This window comes from Octodon degus, unplaced genomic scaffold (genome assembly GCF_000260255.1).
Source record: "Octodon degus isolate 3935 unplaced genomic scaffold, OctDeg1.0 scaffold00065, whole genome shotgun sequence".
Classification (NCBI taxonomy): domain Eukaryota; kingdom Metazoa; phylum Chordata; class Mammalia; order Rodentia; family Octodontidae; genus Octodon; species Octodon degus.
The window spans coordinates 2,014,046-2,025,527 of NW_004524641.1; the positions used below are offsets into that span (position 1 = coordinate 2,014,046).

The 11,482-nt window shown below is 39.7% G+C and overlaps 1 protein-coding gene across 2 annotated transcripts in view; it reads right to left on the bottom strand.

Annotated features, from left to right (window-relative positions):
- Positions 1-9,366: 9,366 nt before the first annotated feature.
- Positions 9,367-11,482, bottom strand: part of LOC101576777 (RNA-binding protein 45) — a 24,738-nt gene continuing 22,622 nt past the window's right edge. The window contains exons 11-12 of one of the 2 annotated variants that reach the window (XR_002821789.1): positions 10,459-10,500; positions 9,367-9,675 (exon numbers count right to left, since the gene is read on the bottom strand). The gene's annotated coding sequence lies outside the window, so the exon portion shown is untranslated. Of the gene's footprint in view, positions 10,501-11,482 lie in introns of both variants that reach the window. The other variant, XM_023719183.1, reaches the window with a different exon arrangement.

Genomic DNA, 11,482 nt, shown 5'->3' on the forward strand with positions numbered 1-11,482 from the left:
TGAGTGTGATTCAGTTGTTTTGCACAGCATTTTAAAAAACTGGTCTACAGTGCTCATCATACAAGGGAAGATAGCTCAGCAGCATAAACACCTGCCTGGCAAGCGCAAGGTCCTGAGTTTCATACCCAGTACCAAAAATAAAAAGATAAAAAAAAAATACTCATCATACAGTCTAAGGCAACTGATAACCTCAGTGTCTCTATTTCATCAGAAAAATACATAAGAATGACAGTATGAGCAATATGCTCAGCTTCAGGAAAGATAAGCAGTTCACCAGAGATATGCAACACTGTTTCCTAAGGCAATTTCAGTTCTTGCTGTGGCCATAAGTCATAGCACAGCAAGAATGAAGTCTGGAAGAATACTCTGCCCAAGGTTAAATCTACCTGTCGTACTCAGAGGCAAGCTATGAATAAGAAAATGAAAGCTCATCTCCTCTTTAAGACAGAGGGTATGTTTTCTGTGAACTCCTTATGGACAAATAAGGAGTGAAATAGATTCACTAACTGACCTGCTGAGGCCAGAACGCTCATAGTTATGCATTAGTAAGGTCTGTGGTTATAATTAATGATTTTCCTCACTTAGAATGACTTTTTTGGTTGTCAGATAACAAACGGTCTTGTCTCTGAATACTGCCATTTGTCCTGTGTATTTTCAGCAAATCACTATTTCTCATCCAAAATTCCTTGGACCTGAAAGACAGGATATTTATCTCAATATCATGAGTCCCCAGGAATCTGCCAGTCTTAACCTGTGCTAGGAGAACAGGGTTGATCAGTGCTTGAATGTAATTAAGGGATTACCAGCACATTCTAGTTGGTTAAATAAATAAATAAATAACCAAAAATTTTTTTTGACAATTCCCAGCTCACCACTTTATCTGGACAAGAAACTTTATTCATGTTCTAATATGTCCCATTAATTGATTCCAATCTTTTAAGCAGCAAGAGGAAGAAAAAGGGGAGAGAACTGACAGTTTCATATAATCTATAATATACACCACCACAGTTTCAGTTTCCTTTAAAACAACAAACAGATAATATGCAATATACACTTTCTTTCTATCTTCATCTCAGCACCAAAGCAGGTGGAATATAGGTTAACCCAATATGATTAGTAATCATATACCTTTCTCAGAAGGAATGAAAAGTTAATTCTATCAGTTTGCTGTTTTGTCAAAGAAAAATATTTGTATACTGAATCTGCATCTGAGACTGATTCATCCTTCAATGACACAATAATGACAGTTAAAAATAATTTTTTTTATCTATGGATTTGGTACAGGGTCTCACCACACAGCTTGGACTTGTAACGCCCCTCCTGTTTTCAGCCTCCCCAATGCTGGGATTACAGGTGCACACCGCCACACCTGGACTTGGTCACTGGCTCAGTGAGCCTGAGAGGGGGATGCTGGTATGGTATGTAGCACCAGGGATTGAACCCTGGTCCCTGTACTTGACTAAGGGCACTTAGTCTGCTGAGCTATCTCACCAGCCCAATAAAGACAGTTTTAATCCTAACCCTAAATACCTTCCCATTCTCAGGATGAGATTACATTGCCCTGGAAACTTGGCCAGACATATGAACAGGGGTTCATATACCATGTCCATAAATATTCAAAATTATAAATCAAACAAACTGCTTGGTATAATATGTTCTACCCTCAACAACTGTGTCTTTTTAGTGAGCTGGAAGGAATTCAGAATTTTCAAACTCTTTGTAGCTCTAAGAAGATGACTTGGAAGTACAGGAGGATGTGGTTTTGGCTCCAATTAGGTTTTATTTTGCTCTTTCCCCACTTCTAGCTCTAATCTATCCTGGAAGAAGAGGACCTTCATGCTCACACATGAGAACAACCTAGCTCTACCTCCAAGTGCTGTCTACACTGTTCTCAAACATCTGTTCCTTATATCTACCAATCTACAGATTTAATGATATGCCTGTGAAAGTCTCAATATCTTTATATTAATTCAAAAAATTCATACAATTTATAGGAAGCCATAAAAACCAATAGCCAATGTAATCTTCCACAAGAAAAACAATGCAGGGCTGGGGATACAGCGCAGTGGCAGCAGTGCCTGCTTGGCATGCACAAGGTCCTGAGTTAGAGCTCCTTGGCCAAAAAAAAGTCACACTTCCTAATTTCAAAATATATTAAAAATCTACAGTAATCAAAACAGTATGGTACTGGCATAAACACACACACACATACATGTACATGGAACAAAATATGCAGCTCAGAAATAAATCTACACAAACCTCAAAACAAAACAAAATGAAACAGAACAGAACTACCTTATAATCTTCTATAGGAAGTGTAATCAAAACCTTGAGTGACATCTACAGTCCCATGTTCATTTTGTCAATATTCATGATAGTGAAAACATGGAAAGACCTAAATGTCTGTTGGCAGTGGCATGGATTTAAAATGTGATATGCATAGAAAATTATTAAAAATTGACCACATATTAAGCCATGATGCAAATACCAATAAATCGTAAATCAGAAAATAACTGTGATCACAATATAGCAAGAGTACCTAGCGTAATTAGAGTAAAAGGAATCAAAGGGAGTACAATGATAATCTGTAGATGATTTGATTGTGTATTTGGAAAAACCCAAGCGGGAAACCTATTGCAAACAATAAGAGAATACAATAAAATTTTTGGTTATAAAATTATTGTATTGCAATGAATGTTCCTAAACCAACCAGCATGCCAGAGGAAAGGAGTTCACTGAGAAGTGTGGACCATTTGATCCCACATCTATAGTTCAGTGAAGGTAGACACTATTCAAATAGCCTGATGTGGATTCATGAAAAAGGCTTTTTTTTTTTGACAGGGTCTCCTTGTCTCCAGTTCAGGGTGGTCTTGAAATCACTATGTAGCCTAGGTCAGCCTTGAATTCACAGTGATCCTCCTGCCCCAGCATCCCCAGTGCTGGGATTACATATGTGTGTCATCATGCCAGGTTGTAAAAAGAGCTGTTTTTGAAGGGAAAAGGAGATACAGATGCTAGCTGGGAAATAAAAAAGTGCCTAATTATGCAAGAGAGAGAGATTTCAGTTCTTAGCATCAGTAGCTGTTGCTCAACTGCTCTCCTGAAATGGAACAAAACCAAATCCTGTAGTAGCTACTAAACAAAGATATTGCAAGAGAAGCTAGCATGGGTAGGAAAAGGACTAAGCACTTTTTTCTCTAATAATATTAAAAATGAAATGTTTCATTTCACTCACAAATCCCAATAAATGTTTCACTATCTGTTCCATCTTTCTGTCTTCTTTCCATTTTTTTCTTCTAGCACTTAAAATTGTACTGATGAGCCAAGAAGGGGACATTAAATTAATATAAGTGTATTATGGGTCCTGCACATATTGTTACATAAAGAATGCTGAATATAAAGTGTGTAAAACAGCAAAAGTCATACACTCCAAACATAGAATTGGTCAGGTACGGTGGTACATACTTGAAAGCTCAGCAATGGGAGGCAGCAGCAGGAGGATTAAAAAAGTCAAATCCAGCTTGGGCAATCTAACTGATGAACAAGATCCTACTTTAAAATAAAAAATGATAAAGGGCTCAGGACACAGCTCAGGGAAAAATCCCTGGGTTCAATCTCTAGTATGGCAGTAAAAAAGTGTTTGTGGGGTGACAGGAACTGGGAGGAGGAAAAAATGAGTCACTGTTCAATAGGTATCACCTTTCAGTTATGCGAGATGAAAAATGCTAGGATGTCTCTCAAATCTCCTATATTACAATATGCGTAGCGTTTACCACACTGTATAGTGCAATTACACTTTTGTTACATTGGACCAGAGATTTAGCTCAGTGACACAGCATCCACCTGGCAAACATGAGGCCCTGAGTTCAGTATCTGGTAACCCCCACCCCAATTAAAACTTTGTTACAAGTGAAGATCTTAGGGGGGGGGATGTAGTTCAGTGGTGCACTCGAATCCATACTTTGTGAGACATTAGGCCTTTCCTGCAATTCTTACTACAAGTTAATTTACAATAATTAGCATCTCTATTTTATGACTGAAAATCAAAGGCCTCAGCCAGGGATTAAAAAGTTATATTTTAAAAGAATTTTAAATAAATTTATGATCCATAGAAAAATGTTAACTTTATTATTTTAAAAATCACATTAGACTTTTGTGAAGATGGAGTAGTGAGCAGTCAGGCTCTCTGAGATTCAGATTCCAGACAAAGTAATATAACAACCTGGGGGGAAAAAAACGGAAGGAGGTGGATCCCTGGGATCCAGGAAGGATTTGAAGGGAGAATTGGAGCCCATAAAGAAGGTGTAGAAACAGTCCTCAATGCAGAAAAAGGAGGTAGCAAACTGCATTTCCTTCCTGATTCCTGGCTTACAGTGTGAGAGAAAGGGCTGCAGTCTACAGAGACATGCTGAAGGCAGGTGACTCCAGGGGTCTCCGTGGAGAAGCTCATCAGCAGAATGGAGCAGTGGATGCTATGAACTACAGCCTGGTGAGGGACTCCAGTTCAGACATCCTCTGGAGAGAGAGCTTAGCCAAACTTCATTTTTAGGAAGAGCCAACTGAACCTGGGACTCAGAGCAGCTGTGGGTTGGCTCCTTCTCAAGGACCCCAGCAACTGGGTGATGCACAATCGTGGGAGACATCCAGGGTCAGGAGGCCAAGGGTAAGCCAGGGAGAGTCACTTAAGAGTGTTGCAGGCAGAACAACGCAAGCTCCACCCAAACCACCAGAGGATAGGATTAAGCTGGATATCTGTAACACTGAAAGCACCACAATCAACACTCTACAGGCTTCCTGCAATTATCCAGTAGCCTGCCCTGACTGTATGGCAGACTTACTGGGATCATTCACAACGGATCTGGCTCTGAGACACACATTGATTTGGACACTACTACATAAAACTATAGATGCCAGAAGATAACCAGAGACCTGAAATCACAGAAAAATCTTTCTCTTTGCTTTTACTCTTTTTTTTTTCTTGAATATTTAATTTTTTTTCATGGAAGATGAAGGTTATTATTAGGGTTTTTTTTTTTGTTGTTTAGTTCTTATTCTTTTATCCCTGTCCTCTTCACTAGTTTCTTAAATCTTAATCTTACTTTGTCCTTGTTTATGTATTTCCCTTATATCTTGTATTTTTTTTTTTCACTCTCATCTCTTTTAATTTTCTCCTGAGGGTAAACTCTTTTTTTTTTTTTTTTCGGAGCCATGGATTGAACTCAGGGCCTTGCGCTTGCAAGTGCTTATTCAACTGAGCTATTTCCCCGGCCCCAAAACTTTCTCTATTGAGGGAAGTATTTACTTTATATAAGTTTCTGATTTTAGAATTTGTTATATAACTAGAAACCTTGTAACTATGGTTTAAAGTGGCAAATTAATATTTACCTCAGTTTATCTCCCAGATTGTACTTGATGCTATTATTACTGATTATACTTTTCCCCCCCAAGGTGTCATGACTGTTCTAATCAATTCTTCATCCTTGTATACCAAGACTGAGACTGACTTAAGGCCAGTGCCAAAGAACCATAGACTAGACAAAGAGGCAATAATATCTCATTCCCAGTGAACTGGATAGGTAGGCTCTTGAAACAGACTCAAAACTCAAAAGCCAGATACACCTGGAAGACATCTCTGAGAAGTAGTCATTTCCTGAAGAGGTCTCAAATCCAGTAACAAAGCTATATACTATAAGGAAGTGACAAGCACCAATGCAGAAAACAAATTAAAAAAATAGAAAATGAGAAGACACAGGAGGAAGATTTCAGGCTTCCAGTTTGTCAAAGGCAAACCCAGGGTGCAATGAAATGAAACAATTTAAAAGCCATCCACCTGGACTCCCTCAAGTGGCAGGTGTGGAAGTAACAATGCAGATGAATGAGGCCCTAGAATAAGGACCAGAAATTTCTCAGATAAGTTCAGAGATGATGACCATAATGAAATGCATGATTAGTGAATGTATAGAAGATAAAGAAGATAGAGGCACTTAGGAAAATGATGGAAACCAAGAATGCCCAACACAGGAAAGGGAATCCATGCAGCAGATTCAATCAGATATCCAGATCAAAAATTTTATTGAAAATATATGCAGCAAAATTGACTGATGTGGGGGTATAAGTATCAGATCTAGAAGCTAGTTATGCAGCTAGTGAACATCAAATGAAAGACCTCTTGAAAATAGCAAGGGGCCACAAAAAAATCAATTCAATAGCTGTTAGATGATAACAAAGTATAACATAAGATTGATTGGAGTCAATGAAAAAAAAAGAGGGAGACAGGTTCAAACACTGCCTGGACAGCCTTGTGAGACCCTGTTTCAAAATAAAGAGTAAAAAAGTCTTGGGATACAGCTCAGTGATTTAGCCCTCTTCAACCTGTTCTTCCCAGGACTGAAAAAAAAAAAAAAAGGTACAAACCAGTCCTACTTACATTGCCATAGCAAAAGACAGAAATGGGGGTCCAGATGAGTTAATTACTGCTAGAACAAAAACAAAACCCCTAAAGAATGGAATCCAGCGTCTCTACCATGACTGATTCCCAGTGTCTTACATATGATAAAACATTACTAAACCTATGGATGTTTGTGGTCCCTTTATTCCTCAAACTGGAAATTTCAAAAGGAAAATGGAAAGAAAATGAAAATCACTATTAAAATGAACTACCTAATCAGCCATGAAAATGAATGAATCACTGATACACAGCAGGATGACTCTAGAAGATGGGATGAATGAAAACACATAAACTCAAAAACGTATATAACTATGTATGTGATGTTCAGGAAAAGGCATACAGGTATGGGGGGAAAGAAAGAATCTATTTCCACTAGAAAGAATCTATTTCCTAAAAACATGTGCTTGTTAAGAACTATGAAGGAGCTCAGATTTTACCCAACACTCTAGATAGCAAAATAACAAGGTTATCTATCTCTGGGTTATGGGTGTTAGCTGTGATAATTAACTATGGTGTCAATGAGGGTAACAAGCACTTGGCTGACTGGCTTAGAACAGGTCTGAATATGCCTCGATGACTGGCTTAGCTAAAATGGAAGATGCACTCTGGGTGTGTGTGGTGTTAATCAAGAGGCTTGGCTTGTAGCCTGGATGGACTAAAGAGGGAAAGAGAAATATTTCATTTCTGCTTCTTCTGGAGGCCCCCCATCTTTGCCAAGATGTGTGGGTGTTCTTCCGCAGGCCTCCAACACAGATTTTGCAGCTTTCCAGCACACATCCTTTAGTTTCCTACAGTGGCCTCACACAGGACTCTCCAATGATCTCCAGGCCTTTAACTTTTGACGATGGCTTTCTCATTCTTCTACACTTGACTCTGCAGGTGACCATGGCAAGCCTACCTCGATAGGATTCCTGAGGTGAACCCTAATTGGCACACTGGCAGAAGACACAAAACTCAAAGGACTTTATTATTTACAGCACAACAGATAAGGGGAGTTTCATGCATTCCCTATTCTAGGGGTGATAAGGGGAGCCCAAGTGAATGCTGTGTATGTAGCAAGTTTGTGTCAGAACTGTACAACACCAACCTTAGGGAACATAAGTGTGTGTGTTACTGGAGACTGATTCCAGGGACTTGACACTGAGCTATATCCTCAACCCTTTACTTATTTTTGAGTCAGGTTTTCACTTAAGTTGTCATGCCTGGGCTGGAACTCTAAGTCCTCTCATCACTCTCCAGAATGCTGAAATTTCAGGGATGGCCATTAAGCCTGGCACAGGAACTTCTTTTGTAAAAAGCAGTAAGTCTGTTAAGAACTTTGCCATGGAAGAGGAAATTAAGTTTACTGCACTAAACAGGAAACCTACCTTTTGCTGTAAAGAGAGATACTTTCTAAACTGTGCACTATTAAGTACCTTTGAAGAGACAGAATCTTCATTTGAACAACCAGGAACAGTCTTCAACAGTGGGTTATGTGAATCCTGCATTTGTCAGTTACTGAATAATGGTCATGTATGCCTGTAGACCCAGCTACTGAGGAGCCTGAGCAGAAGGCTCACAAGTTTTGAGTCCAGCTTGAGCAACTTAGCCAGACCCTGTCTCAAAATAAATTTTAAAAGGGCTGAGGACATAGTTTGGTGGTACAGTGCTTGCTTGTCTGACATGCATGAAGCGCTGAGGTCAATCCCTAGCATTATAGAAACAATGACTGAATCTTACATAAAAAGAACTAGGCATGGGAAAATGAAGGATGGCAGTAAAAGCAGTTTCTTTCATTTTTTGTGAATCCTTTAAAATGGACAAGTATGGAGGAAGCCAGCCTGCCTTCCTCGAGTGGAGGCTGACCCACGGTCCCCAGCACACTATTCCTTCAGAATACACCACGCTAGGCTACATAGAGATTAGGGAGCTATCTTCTTACTTCTCATTACTGCATCTTTTGCACACTGCACACAGCTCCTCACTGCTTTATTTGTTGAATACACTTGTAAAAGCAAGGTCAGGAAACAGAAGCGATGCTTCGACCCTCAAGGCACAGTCATCTTCCTCATCTTGCTGCTGGCTCTTGCTTTCCCTTCTGCTCCGTTATCTTTTCCTCACCTTCCTCTTCCCTCTCTTACGAGGTCACAGAATGGAGTGAAATCATCCCTCCAGCGCATGTGTTATTTAAAGGATAAAATTTATAACACTTTGTTCTTAAAAAACTGGTGAATGAAAGTGAGGTCAATGAATCATGCTTCCTGAATATGAATACCAGCTATGACTTACTCGTGCCCTGGCATTTCCCTGTGTCTCCTGGTGTAATTGCACGGCCTACTCAGATGGCTAAATAGGAAAATACTTTCTAGTGACTTAGCACAGCAGTGATACAGTAACAAATGTTACATGTCACTTAAAAATCACTGATTTGGCTATGGCTTCTGAATCAGGCAGTAACAGGACTACACAAAACAACACAGTCATGAAATAAAATCAGAATTTTAAATATCAGCCTAGTAAACGAGACTTGGGTTTGAGAAACAAATACATGCTGGCTTCTTTTTCAAGCTCACTCTAGCTTCAACACATCTTCAAGCACTATAAGTGACCTGGCATCCTGCTTGCTTTCACTAACAGCAGTATTATTTCCAGGCGATCTTGTAGTTTTGGAAAGATGTGTTGTTGCACAATATTTTGGTGTGCTTGTGTGCAGTATTTTTTTTTTTTTTAACCAATGAATGTAAAACATTTAACTTAAAGATGTTCATACAATACACAAAACAGTTAGCCTAAATGCACGAGGTCTTCCATAGCTGCTAGGATTACCTTTTCTTAAGACAGTTACACCGCAGTTAAGACTTGCATGTTCCTCCTTCAGGCAGTCCACTTTCCATGACAGTGATATATGGCAAGACTTCCCCAGTTGTTCAACACTTGGATCAAGATATGACCAGTTTTATTGAAAAAGGACCCTGTATACATTTATCAATTCTGTTACCTTCACAGCCACCCAATGAGTGGAAGGCAGAATGACTCAAGTACAAATGCAACATATTAGAGACAATTTCTTACAAAAAAAGATAACTATCCATCATCAATTAGATTATTTTAGTGCCATGACTGTTTCTTCCTTTTGACACAAGGTTTAATTTAGCATGTTTTTCTCTTGCCTTTTTGTCATTACAATGCTTGCTGCCCCGTGGTGGAGAGGACAGCGGGTGCTCTAGAGAGTTCCTTGCCATCTATGACTGGGAAGAATACCAAAAGCATTTTATAGAATTTACCCTACATTCAAAATGCCATAAAAATTGCCTTTGGTTAAGTTCTCTCCCTGTATCCATTGATCAGCTGGATGTCTTTGGGCATCAAGGTGACTTTCTTGGTGTGGTCAGCACAGACTGGGATCTTCAAGTAACCACCAGGTATGCTTCACTAGCCCCCTGAAGGCCCAGGGGCTGCACTCTAAAACCTCAAGTCGGTTTGAAATTCCAGGCAATCTCTCTACCAAGCTCTGGAAAGGCAGCTTCTGGATGACAAGCTTGGCTGACTTCTCGCAAGGACAAATCTGGAAGCCTTGTGGTACCAGACATGAAGTGGCTTCTTCACCCTGCAGCACTCTCAGGGAGGCTTTAGTGGTCAGCTGGTTGCACTTGAGGTGGGTGGGGAGTCCCACCAGGGTACTTATTTTTCTTTTACTCAATACTGAAACCTTAGTTCACTTCTCTGATTGCTGTGCAGCACTCAAGTGAAGTGCCCTAGTTGCCAAGAACAAAAATAATACCTTCCCCCAAAACTACCAAACCACTCTGCCACATGGGGTGTTTCTGCAATCTTCCTTTTAGCCACTGATATTTAGTACTGTTCAATATTTGGTGACTGTGACCCTGGGGGAAATGTTACTTCATCTCTATCTGCTTGTTTACAAAACATTATTTCTAGGCTAGATGCATTCTAACTTTACAGGACTTGCTAGTATGTGATACCCTGGGTTTGTTCTTTAGCAGTACCAAAATAAAAAAAGTAGTACTTACCTCAGAAGGCTTTGAAATGTATGTAAAGCAACTAGCCAGTGCCTGATAAAGAAATAACAAGGGCTCAATAAATTTAGCTATTAAAAAGCAATTTGAAACTGAGGTTGAATCCAAACCAGAATGCTGTATCAAGCTTATCATTTGCTCTGGAGGTTTTTGTTTAGTGTGAAGCTGCACAGTCCCTTCACGGAAATCTTAATAGGCACAATATATACAGTGACGAAGGCAGCTCTGATCTGTGTGACACAGGAGAACCTCTCTGTAAGTTCATGAGACCTCACTGGGTTCCAAAGAGCAGCTCAATACTGACTATCCACCATCGATTAGATGATTTTAGTGCCATGACTGTTTCTGCCTTCTGACACAAGGTTTAATTTAGCATGTTTCTCTCTTGCCTTCTTGTCGTTACAATGCCTGCTGCCCCGCGGTGGAGAGGACAGCGGGTGCTCAGTAGCCGTCCTTGCCATTTATGACTGGCAAGAACACACGCTTTTTCTCCTAAAAGGACATTGCTCTTCTCCCACGATGCAGACCAGCCTGTCTCACCAGTATCATGCTGGGTTAGCTTTACTCATTGAGAAACAAAAACTCTAATTGTGTTGTAAGATAAATATTTGAAATGCATAAGTCACAGAATAGAGATAAAAAATGAATACAAGATCACCATTCAGATCAAGAAAGATAAGATCTTATTCTAACCTCCTCTCCTGGTGAGCAGATTCCCCTATTTCATGTTTCCCAAAGGTGCTCTTGAGTTCTTCTTAAAAGAAGGTCAAACAGCACATTTTCTTTTTGTTGTCTGGTTCCTTTTGCTCAGGATGTTTCGAAGATTCCTTCAAACTGAAGGAAAACTTAGCTCACCTGCTTGCTACAGACAGCAACCCTTTGCAGGTACCCATCCTGTTCATGGACAACAGAGCTTAACACGGAAGTTTATGAATAATGTGAAGAATATGCTATATGTCTTTGGATAAATACTCATACACATCTCTGTTGGATTCACGCTTAGAAAAAGGACTGCTGA